This window comes from Dipodomys spectabilis, unplaced genomic scaffold, assembly GCF_019054845.1.
Source record: "Dipodomys spectabilis isolate Male_0828 unplaced genomic scaffold, ASM1905484v1 ptg000132l, whole genome shotgun sequence".
In the NCBI taxonomy this organism is placed as follows: Eukaryota; Metazoa; Chordata; class Mammalia; order Rodentia; family Heteromyidae; genus Dipodomys; species Dipodomys spectabilis.
Window position 1 is genome coordinate 251,503 of NW_024870809.1, and position 19,282 is coordinate 270,784.

General features: G+C 37.9%; 1 non-coding gene across 1 annotated transcript; it reads left to right on the forward strand.

Annotated features, from left to right (window-relative positions):
- The first annotated feature begins 2,370 nt into the window (after positions 1-2,370).
- LOC122116416 lies at positions 2,371-2,574 on the forward strand. Its single transcript, XR_006148958.1, has one exon. It is a non-coding gene; the product is annotated as a small nucleolar RNA SNORA73 family (small nucleolar RNA).
- The last annotated feature ends 16,708 nt before the right edge of the window (positions 2,575-19,282 follow it).

Sequence of the window (19,282 nt, forward strand, 5' to 3'; positions counted from 1 at the left end):
CAACACCAGCAAGAACTGACAAGGAGCAGATAGCTTCATCCTGCAGATCATAGAACAGAGATGGCCCAGGAATCAAGACTCTGGCGTGAGTAGAATCCTAACATCTTCACTCCTTCTCAGGGAGCAGAGGAGTGAAGGCTGCCCCTCCCCCACCACAGGAGATCTCCATCTTTGATACTGACAAAGGCCCAGCTGAGCAGCTAGCTCAAATTCAGGCCTTGGAAGAAAACAAAAGAGTCATTTAGCAGGTCACAGAAACCTGACCTGACCTGCCAGGCTTAGCTCCACCCAGGGGAAAGTCATCCTGCCCAGGTAGAGGTGCCTTCTCCCACAGAGGAGTGACTTTTTTCACTGGGTGAACAAAGCCAGCGGCTGCCCCTCCCTACAGCAGCCTAGACAATCAATTAAACTTCAATAAACATAAACTCTGAGAATGGCGGCAGGCTGGGCTCTGTGAGTGTCTCAGGAGCTAGACTCTTGGGGGAAAGCTACTACTTGTTGAAAGGCCTCAACCATATCCAGAACCTAGCCTCATCACAGCATCTCCAAATTAGAGAAAATAGCCATGTTCCTTCCTCTTTTGTGATACTCAAAGAAGATCTCCCTCCCACTGAACTAGCCTGGGAGGAGGATCACAAAATCCTGGGTAAAGCAGAGAATTTTTCTGTCTGCTCAAACTGACTTAAAAAACCAATCAAGCCACAGGAAAACCAAACACCACAATGAGACCAGAGACTCCAACAAGAGACTGGTTACGGACACAGGAGAGAAACAGGATCTTCCCACTCCACATTCCCCCCTCAAAAAAAAAATTAAAGGACTATTTTTTGTACCATTTTTTAATTTTAATTTTAATTTTTTAAGTTGTTTTCTATTCATCTTTTTCTCTCTCTTTTTTCCTCTCATAATTTTTTATTTTAGGTGTGGGTGTGTAATATTTTTATTTAATCTCTTTGAACTTTTTGTCCTTTTCTAATTTTTTTATTCTTTTCATTTTTTTCCCTCTTTCTTTTTTTGCATGACTTAATTGATGTTCTGCCCATCCCCAGATATATACCCGTCATCGATTATTAGACCTTTCCCCCCATTGGGTACATACTTAATACAGAAATTTATTACTCAATTCGCAACCTCTTAGGCTTAACTTCTTTAATAGCAGCATATATATATATATATATATCTTTATACCCATATAATTTTCAAGTAACCAACTTGAAGAATTTTTATTTTTTATTTTTTCATGTCTCCTTTCTACCCCTCCTGTACTCTCATTCTATCCTTCTCTCAATATCACTTCTCTAAACTTACATACTTTTTAAGTGTTTCACTTTTTAAAATTAAATTTTTGTTTTTCCACTTTTTTAAATCACTCTCCTATCATTCTGTCCAATCCATTTCACTCTCTGAGATTAGAACTTGGTTAAATTCACTCTTCTTTTACATCTCCACATCCCTCTAATCCTATTTTCCCCATCTTTCTCCTTAAACCTAATAATTTCTGATTTGTCAAATTCTTCTTTGCTGTCCTTAGCCCATTAATCCATAGTTGTTTGATGTTGAATAGATTGTATCTGTTGAACTAGATTGTATCTGCAGCCATTTTGACTGTGCAACTACAAGACTTTGGTTGATGCTTGCCTTAAAATAGTGTTCTAACACCAAACTGGTGTTACTTTCATACCAAATAGGCAGAACAAGCCAGAAAAACACAAGAAAAATGGCAAGCCCGGGTATCTCAACTCCCACTCATGATAATCCGGTGACAGAATAATGAATAATCCAGAGGAGAGTTCCCAAAAAGCTCTACTAACACTACTTGAAAACATGGTGAATGTAAAGATTGAAAACCTGCAAAGGACTCAGTGTTAGTGTGATAGGGAGAGAGAGGAGGCAAACCAAAGATTAATACAGGAATCTTGTCAGCGTGAGGAAGCTACTCAAAGATTGATACAGGACTTGCTTGAGCAGGTTGAGAACAGTCAAAGAGAAAGACAGGCATGACATGAGCAGGCTGAGAACAGTCAAAGAGAAAGACAGGCATGACGTGAGCAGGCTGAGAACAGTCAAAGAGAACTACCGGAATTGCATGAACGTGGGGAAGCTAATCAAAGAGTGATACAGGAATTTCGAGATCCAGATGAGACTAGAAAAAGATCAATAGAGGCATTCATGCAATCCATAAACAGACAGCTGAAAGAATTCAAAGAGAACACAAAGGGAATGCTGAATGGAGCCCGACAAAAGGAATGGGAGTCCAAGAAAACCATAACCAATCAAATAAGTGATTTGAGAATAAACACTGAAAACAAAATTAAGGAAGAAGCTCATACACGATCTAAAACAAAGCTCTAACCAAGAATTTGAAGCCATCCAACACAGACACCATGGGAGGTCACTCTCCCCGCGCTCTCTCCTTGTGGCCTAGGGGAGCATAGGGCTCTGCCCAATGATGTATAGTCCCTTCCCACAATGTTAGGTATGAAGCCAGGCTTTGTGTCTGCGCCTGCATATTCCTACAGCTTCCCAGAGTCCTTTGGACAATGACTGGGGAGATAAACCATGCAGGAAACAGTGTAAAAAAAAAGAATTTGAAGCCATCAAAGTTGACCACTTAGAAGGAAAAGAAATAAAAACAAAGTAGAAAGTCTTGACAGCAGGTTAGACAATACAGAAGATTGAATCTCAGAGATTGAAGACAGACTAGATATTATAGAGAAAGAACATACAACCATCCAAGACAAATCTAAGAAATATGATAGATTTATTCAACACTTGGAAGACACTACCAGAAGGCCTAATCTGAGGGTAATGGGTGTAGAGGAGCACCTAGAGACGAAGTTAATGGTCTAGGAAATTTGTTTAACAGGATCCTAGCAGAGAACTTCCCAAACATGCAAAGAGATAGGCCTATTTAAATACAAGAAGTTTTAGAACCCCAAATAGACCAGACCAGAAAAGTACATCCCACCATCACATTAAAATCAGCAAAGGATCAATTCAGACCAAGAACAAGATCCTTAAAGCTGTCAAGGAGAAAAGATCAATCACCTAAAAAGGGAAACAAATTAGAATCACCTCAGATTTCTCAGCAGAGACAAAGCAAGAGCCTGGAATGATGTTTGCCGCCGCCCCCAAGAAGGTGGATAACATGGCTGGAACTCCAAAACACCTCTCAGTCCTAACTCCCAACATTAAAGGACTTAACAACTAAATTAAGCGACATAGACTGTCTAGTTTGATTAAAAAGCAAGATCCTCCTATCTGCTGCCTTCAGAAGTCACACGTTGCCCTTAAAAACAAACAGATTTTGATAGTGAAAGACTGGAATAAAATCTACGAAGCAAATGGCCCCCATAAACAGGCAGGAGTTGCAATCCTAAATAAGATAAAATAGACTTCAAATTAAAATTAGTGAGAAGAGATAAAGAAGGTTGCTACATACAAATTAAGGGATCTCTCTTTCAGGGAGATATTACAATTATAAATATCTATTTGCCAAACAAGAGAGCATCCAAATTTATCAAAGAAACACTACTTTCCCTCAAAGCTCACACAGATCCAAAGACATTAATTGTTGGGGACTTCAACACACTACGATCCCCACTAGATACTTCAACTTGGCAAAAACTCACCAGAGAAACCGCAGATCTAAACAACTGCAGAGATCAACTAGATTAAACAGACATCTACCGAATATTTCACCCAGCAGCATCAGAATGCAGGTTGTTCTCAGCAGGACATGGAACATTTTCCAAAATAGACCACATTTTAGGTCACAAAGCAAACTTGTTCAAATTCAGAAACATTGAAGTTATACCTTGCATTGTCTCAGACCACAAGGGAACAAAATTAAAACTCAACACCAAAAGCCACCAAAGAAAGTCCTGTAACACGTGAAGGCTGAACAACACAATGTTGAATCACCAGTGGGTCATGGAAGAGATTGGAAAGGAAATTCAAATGTTCATGGTATTCAACAATAATGATCATACAAATTACCAGCTCATCTGGGACCCAGCAAAGGCAATACTTAGAGGCAAGTTTATAGCTCTGAGTTCCTACATCAACAAATTAGAGATTTGAAACCAACAATTTAATGAGACATCTGAGCCTCCTTGTAAAAGAGTAGCAAGATAAACCCCAACCCAGTAGATAGAAATAAATTATTAAAATTAAATCATAATTAAACGAATTAGAATCCAAAAAAACCATAGAAAGAATCAACAAAACAAAGAATTGGTTCTTCGAAAAAGTTAACAAAATTGACAGACCCTTAGGGAATCTTGTCAGGAAAAGAAGAGAACATACCCAAATGAATAAACTCAGAAATGAGAATGGAAACATCACCACAGAAACAACTAAGATTCAGAACATAATAAGGGAATACTTCGCAAAACTTTATGCTAATAAGTTTGAGAAGTAGGGAGAAACGGACCTTTTCCTAGCAAATATCGACATGCAGGAACTAAACCAAGATGAGGTAAATCATCTTAACAGGCCCATATCAAGCACTGAAATAGAAATAGCAATAAGAGACCTCCTATCTAAGAAAAGCCTGCGGCCACATGGATTTACAGCGGAATTCGAGAAGGCATTCAAATAAGAGCTAACACCAATACTCCTTCAACTCTTCAATGAAATTGAAAGAGAAAGTTCACTACCTGACTCACTCAATGAAGGCATGATAACCCTCATCCCAAAACCAGGCAGGGACTCATCAAAGAAAGAGAACTATAGACCCATTTCTTTGATTAACATTGATGCAAAATTACCCAACAAAATTTTGGCCAATCGACTTCAACAATTCATCCAAAAAATCATACACCACAATCAAAGAGGATTCATTTCAGGGATGCAAAACTGGTTCAATATACACAAATGAATTAATATAATTCATCACATCAACAATAGCAAGGATAAGAAGCACATGGTTTTCTCAATAGATGCAGAAAAAGCATTTGACAAGACCCAACACCCCTTTATGATGAAGGCACTGGAAAAACTATGAATGCAGGGAACATTCCTCAATACAATAAAGGCTGTATATGACAAACTTAAGCCAGCATTATACTTAATTGTGAAAAACTAAAACGATTTCCTCTTAACTCAGGAATGAGAAAAGGATGTCGATTCTCTCCACTTCTCTTCAATTTAGTATTAGAATGCCAAGCTACAGCAATAAAACAGGATGCCAGCATAAAAATAATCCAAACAGGGAAAGATGTAGTAAAACTCTCCTTTTTTATTGTGAAAATACTGTACAGAGGGGTAACAATTACATGGGCAAGATAATGAGTACAATTCTAATCAAGCATCGTAGCCTCCTCCTTTGTTTCCCCTTCCCATCCCTGCCCATCTCCCCCTGTCCCCCCACCTAATCCTCCCACCCCACCAAAGTGATAAAGTTCGTTTTTCGACATAATGACTTGTACAACTGATTTTTGCAATGGGTCCACTTGTATCCCTGTTTAAACAATTTGTTTTTTCGCTTCCCCTCCATAAATTATACCAACATCAAATACAGTAAAATCAGGGGTTATACCGTGGGGGAGGGCCATACAAAGCAACAAAGAAATCATCTTATAAATGTGTTAGAAACAATCACATGAAAGAAAAAAAACATTTGAATCCATATCTTGGAGTTCATTTCCCTAACATCAACTTATCTGAACTTTTCTGCTTGACTCAGACATACACTACTTATTGCAAATAAGGGAAACCATGGGACCTATGTTTCTTTGGGCCTGACTTCACTTAATATAATTTTTTCCAAGCCTTTCCATTTCCTAACAAATGAGGCAATGTTATTCTTTCTGGTGGAGGCATAGAATTCCGTTGTGTATATAGTGTATATATTCTTGATCCAGTCATCAACTGGGAGGGCATCTGGGTTGGTTTCATATCTTAGCTAAGGTAAATAATGCTGCAATAAACATAGTTGTGCTGGTAGCTTTAGTGTGGTCTTGTTTGTAAACATTTGGGTAAATACCCAAAAGTGGGACTGCTGGGTCATAGGGGAGCTCTATGTGGAGTCTTTTGAGGAACCTCCATACTACTTTCCGGAGTGGTTGAACAAGTTTACACTCCCACCAACAATGCAGTAAGGTTCCCATCTGTCCACATCCCCTCCAGCATCTCTTGTTACTAGTTCTTGATTATAGCTATTCTAACTGGGTTGAGGTGGTATCTCAATGTTGTTTTGATTTGCATTTCTTTCATGGCTAGAGAGGTTGAGCCTTTCTTCATGTGTTTATTGGCCATCCTTTCCTCTTCAGAGAAGTTTCTCTTTAAGTCTTTAGCCCACTTATTTATTGGGCAGTTGTTTCTTTGAAGATTTGTTGTTGGGGGATTTAATTTTTTGCGTTCCAGGTATATTTTAGATATGAGACCCTTGTCCGTTGTATGGCTAGTGAAGATCTTCTCCCAATCTGTCGGCTTTCTATTGATCTTGCTAGCTATGTCCTTTGCCATGCAGTAGCAATGGAATCCCATTTGTCCAACCTTTCTTTGATTTGTTGTGTTTCTGGGTCTCTATTAAGAAAATTTCGGCCTGTGCCAAGGAGGCATAGGGTTTCTCTTATTCCATCCTGTAATAAAACTCTCTCTCTTTGCAGATGACATGATCTTGTATTTAAAGAATCCCACAGACTTCATTCCCCAATTACTCAAGCTGATTCAAAACTTTGGCAACGTATCAATGTATAAAATTAACCCTCAAAAATCAATGGCTTATCTGTATGCCAACAATGAGAAAACCATGGCTGAATTTAGGAAAGCAACTCCATTCGTAATATCCCCACAAAAAATACAATACCTAGGAATTAACTTAACCAAAGAAGTGAAGGACCTCTAGGATGAAAACTTTAAAGACCTGAAAAAGGAAATCAAAACAGAACTTAGAAAGTGGAAAAACCTCCCATGCTCCTGTATTGGAAGGATCAACATCGTGAAAATGGCAGTACTTCCCAATGCTATCTACAAATTCAATGTGATACCTATCAATATTCCAACCTCATTCTTTTTTTCAAAATTTTTATTGTGATTAAGTGGTTATGTAATCTCCCAAATTTAACAGTATTGTGGGATAGTGATGCTCAGTTAAAGCTGCAAACACATTCTAACTTTCCTGGAGCAAATTGTGTATCATGGTGTATAATATTTATGAGTTCTATGAGCTTTGCGATACAGTTATTTCTTACACATTGGGTAGTATGCACATTTCCTTTGTTTTGCATTGCATCAGCTGTTTCCTCTTTCCCACTTGTTCCCTCCCTCCCATCACTGCCATTAAGTTGCTTAGTACATTTTGGTAAATGTCCAGTGCAGCTGATGGGTCCCGTTCTTATATGTTTGTCCCTGATTCCCTCTAGTTCTGTGTCGTCTTTCTGGTTTCCTTCTGGTGTACACATATATACCATACATGTGATCAGCAGCATGGGGTTATTTAGTAGTAATTCGACCAGATGAGTGGAAGTCCTTTATTTCTTAAGTCCTGTTAATTTTGTCGTATCACCTAACATTTTGGATTTAACATCCACTTATCAGGGAGACCATGTACCGTTTTTCTCTTTACTCTTGGCTTCCCTCGCTCAACATGATTTCTTCTAGCTCCATCAGTTTCCCTGCAAATGCCATTACTTTGTCCTTTCTAATGGCTGCACAATATTCCATTGTGTATAGATACCACAATTTTTGGATCCATTCATCTGTGGTGGGACATCTGGGTTGTTTCCATATCCTGGCTATTGTGAACAGTGCTGCAATAAACATGGAGGTGCATGTGTCCTTGTATACTGGTTCCTGTTGTTCAGTATAGATGCCTAAAAGTGGTATGACTGGGTCATAAGAGAGGTCAATCTTTAGCTTTCTGAGGACTTTCCAGACTGCTTTCCAAAGTGGTTGCATAAGTGTACATTACCACCAGAAGTGTAATAGGGTTCCTCTTTCTCTGCATCCCCTCTAGCATTTGTCGTTGCCTGACTTGAGGGTGTGGGACATTCTGACTTGGGTAAGGTGGTATCTCAGGGTTGTCTTTATTTGTGTTTCCTTCACAACCAGGGAGGGTGAACATTTCCTCATGTGTTTCTTTGCCATTTTTATCTCTTCATCTGAGAAGTCTCTCTCTAATTCCCTTGCCCATAGTAATTTGTTTGTCAGGCTTGGGAGGGATTAGTTTCTTGAGTTCCCTGTATATACTGGATATTAACTCCCTGTCTGATATATTGCTGTTAAATATTTTTTCCCAATCAGTTGGCTGTCTTTCTAGCTTGATTGCAACAGCTTAGCTGTGCAGAAGCTTTTTATTTTAAGGTAGTCCCATTTGTCGAGTCTCTCTCCAATTTGTTGTGACCCTGGGACTCTGTTCAGAAAGGTCCTTCCTGTGCCTATAAGTTCAAGTGTCTCTTCTACTCTGTCCTGCAGTAGTTTCAGAGATTCAGGTTTAATGTTAAGGTCTTTAATCCATTTTGAGTTGATGTTGGTGCATGGTGATAGGGTGAGGTCTACTTTTAGTCTTCTGCATGTGGCCACCCAGTTTTCCCAGCATCAGTGGTTGAAGAGGCTGTGTTTCTTCCATTGTTTGTCTTTGGCTCCTTTGTCAAATATCAGCTGACTGTAGGCATGCAGATTTATCTCTGGATCTTCTATTCTATTCCATTGGTCTTCAGGTCTGTTTTTGTGCCAGTACCGTGCTGTCTTTGTTATTATGTCTCTGTAGTAGAGTTTGAAGTTTGGCATGGAGATCTCTCCCATGTTATCTTTATTCCCTAGAATTGTTTTGGCTATTCTAGGTCTTTTGTTGTTCCATATGAATTTTTGGACTGTTTTCAGTATTTCAGATATGTATGTCATTGGGATTTTTATAGGAATTGCATTGAATTTGTATATTAATTTTGGCAGTATTGCAATTTTCACTATATTAAGTCTGCTTATCCAAGAGCATGGTAGGTCTTTCCATTTCCTAGTGTCTTCTGTAATTTCTTTCTTTAACTTTTTATAATTTTCATTAATAGTTCTTTTACATCTTTGGTTAGGTTAATTCATAAATATTTTACTTTTTGGGAGGTTATTGTGAATGGGGTTGCTTCCTTTATTTACCTCTCTACTTGTACATTGTCAGTGTACAGGTAGGCGACTGATTTTTGTGGGTTGATTTTGTATCCTGCTACTTTGCCGAAGTGATTTATAATTTCTAAGAGTTTGTGGATGGAATTTTGGTGATTATGAAGGTATAGTATCATGTCATCTGCACAAAGGCATAGTTTAACTTCTTCTTTCCCTATGTGGATCCCTTTAATGTCTTTTTCTTGCCTTATTGCCCTGGCTAAGGGTTCCAGGGCTATATTGAAGAGGAGTGGAGACAGTAGGCATCCTTGCCTTGTTCCTGATTTTAGGAGAATTGGTTGTAGCTTTTCCCCATGAAGTATAATATTGGCTATTGGTCTGTCGCAAATGGCTTTTATTGTTTTAAGAAATGTTCCTTCTATTCTTATTTTCTCCAGAGCTTTTAGCATGAATGAATGTTGAATTTTTATCAAAGCCTTTTCTGCATCATTGTAGATAATCATGTGATTCTTGACCTTGGCTCTGTTGATGTGTTGGGTTACATTTATTGACTTACATATGTTAAACCATCCTTGAATCTCTGGGAGGAAGCCTACCTGGTCATAGTGTATGGGTTTTTTCTTATGTGTTTCTGGATTCTGTTAGCTAGAATTTTGTTAAAGATATTTGCATCTGTGTTCATCAAGGAAATTGGCCTGTAATTCTCTTTTTTGGTTGGGTCTTTGCCCAGTTTGGGGATGAGTGTGATATTGGCATCATAGAATGAGTGTGGGATGGCTCCCTCTTTCTCTGTTTCTCTGAAGAGCATGAGGAGTATGGGTATTAGTTCTTTAAAGGTCTTATAGAATTCTGTTGTGAATCCATCTGGTCTTGGGCTTTTCTTAGTTGGAAGACTTCTGATTGCTTCCTGTATCTCATTGTAGGATATTGGCTTATTTAATTGATTTACTTCTTCTTTGCTCAGTTTGGGCAACTTGTATTTCTCTAAAAATGCATCTGTTTCTGCCAAGTTTTCTTTCATTAGAGAGTATATCTTTTGAAAGTAGTCCATTACAATTGTTTGGCTATCTTGGGTACATGTTGTGATTTTTCCCGTGGCATCCCTAATCTTGTTAATATGGGTTTCCTCTTTTCTTTTTTTAATTAATCTTGCCAATGGTCCATTAATTTTGTTTATTTTTTCAAAGAACCAGCTTTTTGTTTGGTTAATTTTGACTATGATTCTCCAACTCTGTATTTCACTAATCTCTGCTCTTAGTTTGGTTATCTGGCTCCATCTAGTAGCTTTAGGTTCCTTTTTTTCATATTTTTCTAGCTGTTTTAATTGCAACATAGATTATTTACTTGGTCTGTCTCTATTTTCTTTATGTGGGTGCTGAGGGCAATAAATTTGCCCCTCAGGTCTGCTTTTGCTGTGTCCCACAAGTTTCTTTGTGATGTGTTTTCATTTTCATTGAGTTGTAGGAATTTTTTAATTTCTTCTTTAATCTCTTCCATTACCCAGGTGTTACTTAGAAGTGTGCTGTTCAATTTCCATATATTTGAGTAATTTCGGTGGTATACTTTGTTGTTGAGAACTAGCTTGATTCCGCTGTGGTCAAATAGGAAATAGGGGATTATGTCAATCCCCTTGTATTTGCTTAAGTTTCTTGCATGTACTATGATATGGTCTATTTTGGAGAGAGTTCCATCAGCTACTGAGAAGAATGTGTACTGTGTTGTTTTAGGATGAAGTACTCAGTAGATGTCAATTAGTTCTGCTTGAAGTATGGCCTAACTGAATTTGGTAGCTTCTTTGCCAATCCTCTGGTTAGTAGACCTGTCCTTTGGTGAGAGTGGGGTGTTAACGTCTCCTAGTAGTATCATATTTGGATCTATTTTATTCTGTAAGTTTGAGAGTATTTGCTTAACATATTTGGTTGCACCAAAGTTTGGGGAATATATGTTGATGATGGTAATATCCTCCTCTTAGGTTGTTCCCTGTATTAATATGTAGTGTCCATCCTTGTCTTTTTGTATTGATTTTAATGAAATGTTTATTTAGTCAGATATCAGGATTGCTACACTTGCTTTCTTACTGGGGGCATATGATTGCTAGATCCTTTTCCAACCCTTCAATCTGAGTTTGTTTGTATGTTTGGCTGAGAGGTGGGTCTCCTGAAGGCAACAGATGGATCGGTCATGCTTTCTGATCCAATTTGCAGTTCGTTTACTTTTGATTGGCGAATTAAGCCCGTTAATATTAAGAGATAGTATAGAGTATATATCTTGGCATTGTGGTACCTGCCATTCCCTGTTTTCCTAAGTTTTTCTTCTTTCCTTTCTTCCTGTGCATGCTCAGTTAGACTTCTATTAATGCCCGTTTGGATGCAGGTCCCTGTTCCTGGTTGCTTTCTTCAGGTTGTTTCCCCCCTCTTAGTATTCTTTGTAATGCTGGCTTAATGTTTATGTATTCATTTAGCTTTTCTTTGCTATTAAAAATTTTCAGTTCTCCATCAAGTGTGAATGCAACTTTGCCGGGTATATCAGTCTGGGTTGGCAGTTGTTGGCTCTCAGGGCTCATATAGTACTTTCCCAGGCCTTTCTTGCATTCAGTGTCTGGGTGGAGAGATCTGCAGTGATTCTAATTTTTTTCCCCTTGTAGTATTACTCCTTCTTCATTTTTGCTGCATGCCAGATTGTTTCCTTATTATTCAGATCTATCATTTTTAATATAATGTGTCTAGAAGTGTTTCTCCTGGGATATTGTTTGTTAGGTGTTCTATGTGCTTCTGTTATGTAGGTAAGATGTTCTTTTTTGAGATAGGGAAAATTTTCACCGATTATCTTGTTGAATAGGTGATACATTTCAGTGCTTTATACCTCACCTTCATCCACTCCAATTATACAAAGATTAAATATCTTGGCACTATCGGCTTGCTCTTGAATTTCCCTTTGGCAAATTTAAGTGATTTTTCCATATCTGTCATTTTTTGGTTCAGTTGGTGTATTCTGTCTTCTGTATCTGACACTGTACATTCCATTTCGTTTACTCTGTTAACTGTGATTTCCATTGTGGTTTGCATGGAGGAAATTGACTCATTTATGGATTCAATGTTGGTTCTCAAAGTACTAATCTCACCTTTTAATGAGGTGTGTACTGCCTCTATTTTGGCACTAATCTCACCTCTTAGTGAGGTATACTGCCTCTATTTTTGCATGCATCTCCTCTTTGATATCATGCATCTCTTTCAATATTTCGACCCCGTGTTCTTTCAATTTTTGATCTATTTCTTGCTTTATTTTTTGAGGCATTGCCTCCAGCATCTCTTGAATGTAGCTTTTGTCTTCCATTCCTGCTTTGCTCCCACTGTGGCTCTCCCCTGGGTGGCTGCTGGCTATTGGGGATAGCTTGCTATCCTGGGTGTTGACAAACCTTGTAATTTTTCTCTGTGATTTTCTCATGGGGATTCAGGGATTATTGGAGACTAATCTGAAATTTTGTTTTGGTCAATAAGTGTCTTTCTTTGCTTGGCTGCTATTTCTTTGCTGGTAGAGAGAGTCTGTACCTGATCTCGGTTCTGTTAGGGGCCAACCTCCAGCTGCTGGTCTGGCCCAGGTAGGGTTCTCAACTCTCTATTGTAGATCACTGGCAGTTCCCACCTTTAGAAGGGTTGAGCAGCCTAGATTGTTCCTGTTTGCTCCGAGAGGTGCTCTTGGCAAGATCGGATATGCTGGATACACTCTCCCAGATGCTGGAGTCTGTTATGGGTTCCAGATTTTTTGGGGGGAAAAGGGGATGGGCAGTTGTGGGCTTGAACTCTGGGCTTGGGCGCTGTCCCTCACCTCTTCAGCTCAAGGCTGGCACCCTACCATTTGAGCCACAGCACCACTTATCGCCCTTTCTGATTATGTGGTGCTGAGGAATCAGATCCAGGGCCTCATGCACCCAAGACAAGCATTCTACTACTGAGCCACCTTACCAGCCTGAGCTCCTGACTATTATCAGGTGCTGGTGGCCTGTGTTGTCCAATTCCCAGCCTAGAATATATGGGTCAGGTTCTGGTGGGGTTTGGGCTTGTCCTGAACACTGTCACAGGAGTGATTCCCAGGGAGTGCAGTTCTGTTTTTCTCCCCTCTGCTGAGGCGTAATCTCAGCTTCTGACTTCAGTTAGGAGGAGTTGGTTGTGTTACTCAGGTGCCAGATCCCCAGGCCTGGTCCCGGGCCCCTGGCTTGGGGCACACCAGTTAGACATGTGCTGCTACGTATGCTCCCCTAGGTTACGCAGCCTGGAGTACAGAGTTGAAATTTCTTCCACTGTTGGGTGTCTTGACCCAGGGGCGATGTTTCTGGCTTGGGTATTTAAGCTCCCTTCCAGGGGTGCTCTTGCTCTAGTCTGGCCAGCTGAGTGTGCTCCATGGGCCCAACTTCATCCTTGAAAGAAATAGAAGAGGCCATCCAAAAATTCATATGGAACAACAAAAGACCCCAGATAGCAAAAACAATCCTTAACAGAAAGAACAGTGCTGGAGGAATATCAATACCAAATTTCAAACTCTACTACAAAGCCCTAGTAATCAAAACAACTTGTTATTGGCAAAAGAACAGACCTCAGAACCAATGGAATAGAATTGAAAATCCAGAAATGAACCCACAGGCCTATAGCCATCTAATCTTTGATAAGGGAGCTAAAAAAAATAGACTGGAAGAAACACAGCCTCTTCAGTAAGTGGTGCTGGTAAAATTGATTAATCACTTGTAGAAAACTAAAGGTAGATCCTTATATATCACCCTGCAACAGAATCAACTCCAAATGGATCAAAACTTCAGAGTCAAAGCAGAAAGTCTGAAAACTCTACAGGATGGAATAGGAGAAACCCTAGGTCTCCTTGGCACAGGCCCAAATTTTCTTAATAGAGATCCAGAAACACAACAAATCAAAGAAAGGTTGAACAAATGTGATTGCATGAAATTGCAGAGATTCTGCCTGGCAAAGGATATAGCTAGAAAGATCAATAGAAAGCCAGAGATTGGGAGATCGTCACTAGCCATACAACAGAAAAGGGTCTCATATCTAAAACATACGTGGAACTCAAAAAATTAAATCCCCCAACAAGAAATCTTCAAAGAAACAACTGCCCAATAAATAAGTGGGCTAAAGACTTAAAGAGAAACTTCTCTGAAGCGGAAAGAAGGATGTCCAATAGATACATGAAGAAATGCTCAACCTCCCTATCCATAAAAGAAATGCAAATCTGGGGACCACGTTTCAAAGCCAACCCTGGGCAGGAAAGTCCGTGAGATTCTTATTGCTAACAAACTACTCAGTAAAAGCTGGAAGTGGTGGTGTGGCTCAAATGGTAGAGTGCTAGCCTTAAACACAAAGAGGCTCAGGTAGAGTTCCCAGGTCCTGAGTTCAAACCCCAGGAATGGCAAAAAACCCTAGAAAACAGAAATATGCATGGAATACACTTGAATCATGGGTTGTAATGTCTTATGGACCAAGTATTTATAATACTTATAAGTCATTGCTATTCAAGTAACAGTTTATGGAGACAAAATTCTTCTTAGATGAATTGAAGTATTAATTTAGCCATGTATATTTCACAAATTGCCCCACCTTTATTTCTGATCCAGTGAAAGTACTGTACTGGAATATAATTTGCTATCTAGATAGAAAAATGAAAAATTTAACAATGGCTTATTGTTTATAACTAAGCATAAAATATCATTGAATAGAGGAACAATTTCTACATTTTTCAATTTTGGGATCAGAATACATTTAAGGTATTAAGATAAATGTACTGATGGGTCAGTCTCCGCATTCATAAGATATTATTTTATTTTGACACTGTAGGTACTAAGGCCCTAAATTATATGTGATACTAAGTGATCCATTTTACTTTGCACTTCCATTTTTAGAACAGAGGCTTAAAAATGTTTGCTTGAGCTAGGTGCTGGTGGCTCACGCCTGTAATCCTTGCTACTCAGGAGGCTGAGATATGAGGATCAAGGTTCAAAACCAGCCCGGGCAGCAAAGTCTTATCTCCAATAAACCACTAGAAAACCGGAAGTAGCACTGTAGCTCAAGTGGTAGAGTGCTTGCCTTGAGCTGAAGAGCTGAGGGACAGCGCTCAGGCCCAGAGTTTAAGCCCCACACACACACAAAAAAAAGGTTGCTTGATGAAATCGACTTCCATATAGTAGGGATACTAATGATAAAGATCTGTATCCTGTATTGTTCCCAAAGTGTACTCAAATACCATTTATTCTTTGTTGCTGCTTGTCCTGGGGTCCTCATTAGCTCAATACAAAATGACATTTTCTCCTGCCTCTGTGTTTCTATAACACTCCATTAACCTTTAGTATAGTACCAAATGGATTTCATTATCCTAATCTATTATAGATTCTTCCTATCCAGTAACCATTGAGTGCTAGTTCTGTGTTCTGTTCAGATTTATATCCTTTTACCTAGTGCAATGCTTGTTACCAAGTAGGAACATCGCATATATTAATGGAATGAACAAGGGTGCAAATGGATAGGAAAAGACAATATATACCTTTGCAAATTTTTTTCATAATGAATCATATTCATGTGATGATATTTGTGATAAGTAAGAATATTGAGCACCCTGAGAAACCCAAGGATTTCTTAACTTCTGCAAATTTAAAATACCTAAACAAATAAAATCTGTACTAAATTTCTGTCATATATCATTTAAACTGACCTTGAGGACATGCCTACCAATATGATTAGGATGGCTCTTTCATGCTAATTTATTATTGATTCACCCAATTATGAACAAAACACAAATGATATAATGTGATATAAAGTTCTAATATGATATTTTTTTTAAAATATAATAACTTATAAGACCACCTTCCTTTGCAGATTCTGAAACTTGATTTACATTTGTCTAAGACTGGTTGCTTTCTATAACATGATTAATGCTATTAATGATTGCTGTGATAAAAGCATAATCATAAAAGTATTGTCCTTTCTGTTTAGAGAATTTCAGCTGAATTTTTAAATTATGTATTAACTATTAAGAGAAAAATATAGGCTATTTGTTTATCTATTTAGAAAAGTGCAGTGACTTTCTTCTTGCCAAAGAAAATAAAACTACAGTCTAAAAGTCGTAGAATACAACTAATAAAACACATTAGAACTAACTAGAAGTTTACCTGGGTAAAATGAGAGTAAAGTACAGGTCACTGCTCCAATTTGTTGCTTGTTGACAATACTAAACCCTTTACATTACTCTTTGTATGAAATGTTCACATATTATCTACCTATTAGTTGTACAGGCTAAACTTGGAAATTGGTTACCTGTAGCAACATTGTCTTATGTAAGAATAATACCAAGAATTGGCCAGTAATTAAGTTTAATAATTCTGGATTAGCACATATATAACTTATGATTTTTAAGTAAAACATATGAATGGCCTCTTATACTATTAATATTAGCAAAATACATTAGATATATGAAAGGTTTCTAGGTTATATTGTAACTTTGGCAAATAGAATGGACTATATTAAAATTACTTCAGTGTAAATATTCCTTTAAAAAAGTGATAAGTAAAATTATCCCATAACAATATTTTTCATAAATGGCAGGTAATATCCATGTTTTCTCAGCAGTTCTCTAAGAAAGTGCTGGCTAACCTATTTTCTAAATCTCATGCCAACAGAAGAAAAAGTTATATTTGTTTATATTTTTTTTTCTTCATCATCTTTATTTTAATTTTCTTTGTAATGAACTAGACCATCATTTTCAACATTATTTTATGGGGGAACACTTTTCAAAATATTAAAATTTAGAATAAGGAGAGGAAGGGGAGCAAGAAAAGAACAAAAAGATTATCAAGAAATTTTTATTTCTGAGTCAAAAATATAAAACAAGTTCTGAAACAGGACAGATAAATGACAAGACAGGGAAAATATGCAATTTTAAACAAATATCAGATGGGCCAGACTCAGAAGTTAAAATGAAAAAGTAAACTAAAAATCAGTTAAACTTCTCTCCCACCATACCTCTTTTTAGATGTTACATTACAAAGATTGTGAGATTTAGGCTCTCTGAATCTGCCTTCTCCTTTGAAATGGTTGAAAAAGTTATGAATTCTCCATGAATGGATAATTATGAAAGGATGAGAGGTATATTAATGAAAATGAAGCTCTAAAACTCATCTATTGCCTCTGTTTCAGGTAGGCCTAGACACACCTCCATATTTTCTTTTTTTTTCTTTTTTTTTTCTTCAGAGTAAAAATTAACCTTTATTTGAATACTGTTTCTCTGGTATTTTCATTCCTATTTTCTTCCCTTCCTCCCTCCCACTCTCTTTTTTTTTTAAATTGTAAAAATGTTGTACAGAATGGTTACAGTTACATGAGTAGGATAATGAATACATTTCATAGCCAGCATTGTTACCTTCTCCTTTATTTCCCCTCTACCATCACTTCCCTCCTTACCTCCCCAACTCCTCCCACCCCCCCCCTTCCCGACATTGTAAAGTTCATTTTCAATATAGTGTCCTGTAAATCTTGTCGTTATAGTGGGTCAGTGTACATCCTCATTTAAACGTTCTGCAATATCCTTTTACCCCCCAAATTAGAAAAATATATATACAAGGTGCAGAGCACCAGCATCAAATCTAGTGAAAAAAGGGGTTATACCAGAGAGGAAGAATATACAATAGAAACAAAAGAATCACATAGTGTATTGTAAGTACATTAAAAACACTAGCAAGAAAGAAAAAAAATCACCTCTTGTGGCCCTGTCTGGGGTACATTTTGCTTAACATTATCACATATGGTCATATGTACATAGCCTTTGACCTACTCTGCTTGTCCTAGAAATGTACTAGTCACTGCAAACAAGGGAAACCATTGGACCTATGTTTCTTTGGGCCTGGCTTACTTCACTTAATATGATTTTTTCGAAGTATTTCCATTTCCTAACAAAAGAGGCAATGTCATTTTTTCTGATGGAGGCGTAGAATTTCTCTCTCTCTCTCTCTCTCTCTCTCTCTCTCTCCATATATATATATATATCTATATATATCTATATATCTATATATATCTATATATAGATATATATCTATATATAGATATATATATATATATGGTTGTGCTGGTAGCTTTGATATGACCTTGTTTGTGATCATTTGTGTAAATGCCCAAAAGTGGGATTGCTGGGTCATAAGGGAGCTCTGTGTGGAGTCTTTTGAGGAACCTCCATACTGCTTTTCAGAGTGGTTGAAAAAGTTTTCACTCCCACCAACAATTCAGTAGGTTCCCTTTTGGCCACATCCCCTCCAGCATCTGTTGTTACTAATTTCTTGATTATTGCCATTCTAGCATTGTCTTAGTTTGCATTGCTTTTATGACAAGAGAGGTTGAGTATTTCTTCATGTATCTATTGGCCATTCTTATTTCATCTTCAGAGAAGTCTCCTTAAGTCTTTAGCCCATTTGTTTCTTTGAGGATATGTTGTTGGGGAATTTAGTTTTCTGAGTTCTAAGTATATTTTAGCTATGAGACCCTTGACCATTTTATAGCTAGTGAAGATCTTCTCCTAGTCCGTGGGCTTTCTGTTGATCTTGCTAGCTATGTCCTTTGCAATGAAGAAGCTCTGAAGTTTCATGCAGTCCCATTTGTGCAACCTATCTTTGATTTGTTGTGCTTCTGGATCTCTATTAAGGAAATTTCGGTTTGTGCCAAGAAGCCCTAGAGTTTCTCCTATTCCTTCCTGTAATGTTTTCATGAAGTCTGCTTTTATTTCGAGGTCTTTGATCCATTGGAGTTGATTCTGGTGCAGGGTGATATACAAGGATCTAGTTTCAGTTTTCTATAAGTGTTTAACCAATTTTGACAACACCATTTACTGAAAAGGCTGTCTTTCTTCCATTCCATTTCTTTAGCTTCCTTGTCAAAGATTAGGTGGCTATAGGTCTCTGAGTTCATCTGGGTCTTCAGTCCTATTCCAGACTTATTCCTCAGGTCTGTTCTTGTGCCAGTTGTTTTGATTACTATGTCTTTGTAGTAGTTTGAAATTTGGAATTGATATTCCTCCAGCGCTGTTCTTTCTGCTAAGGATTGTTTTTGCTATTCGGGGTCTTTTATTGTTCCAGTTGAATTTTTGGATTGGTTCTTCTATTTCATTGAAGAATGAGGTTGGAATATTGATAGGTAACACACTGAATTTCTAATAGCCTTTGGAAGTATTGCCATTTTCG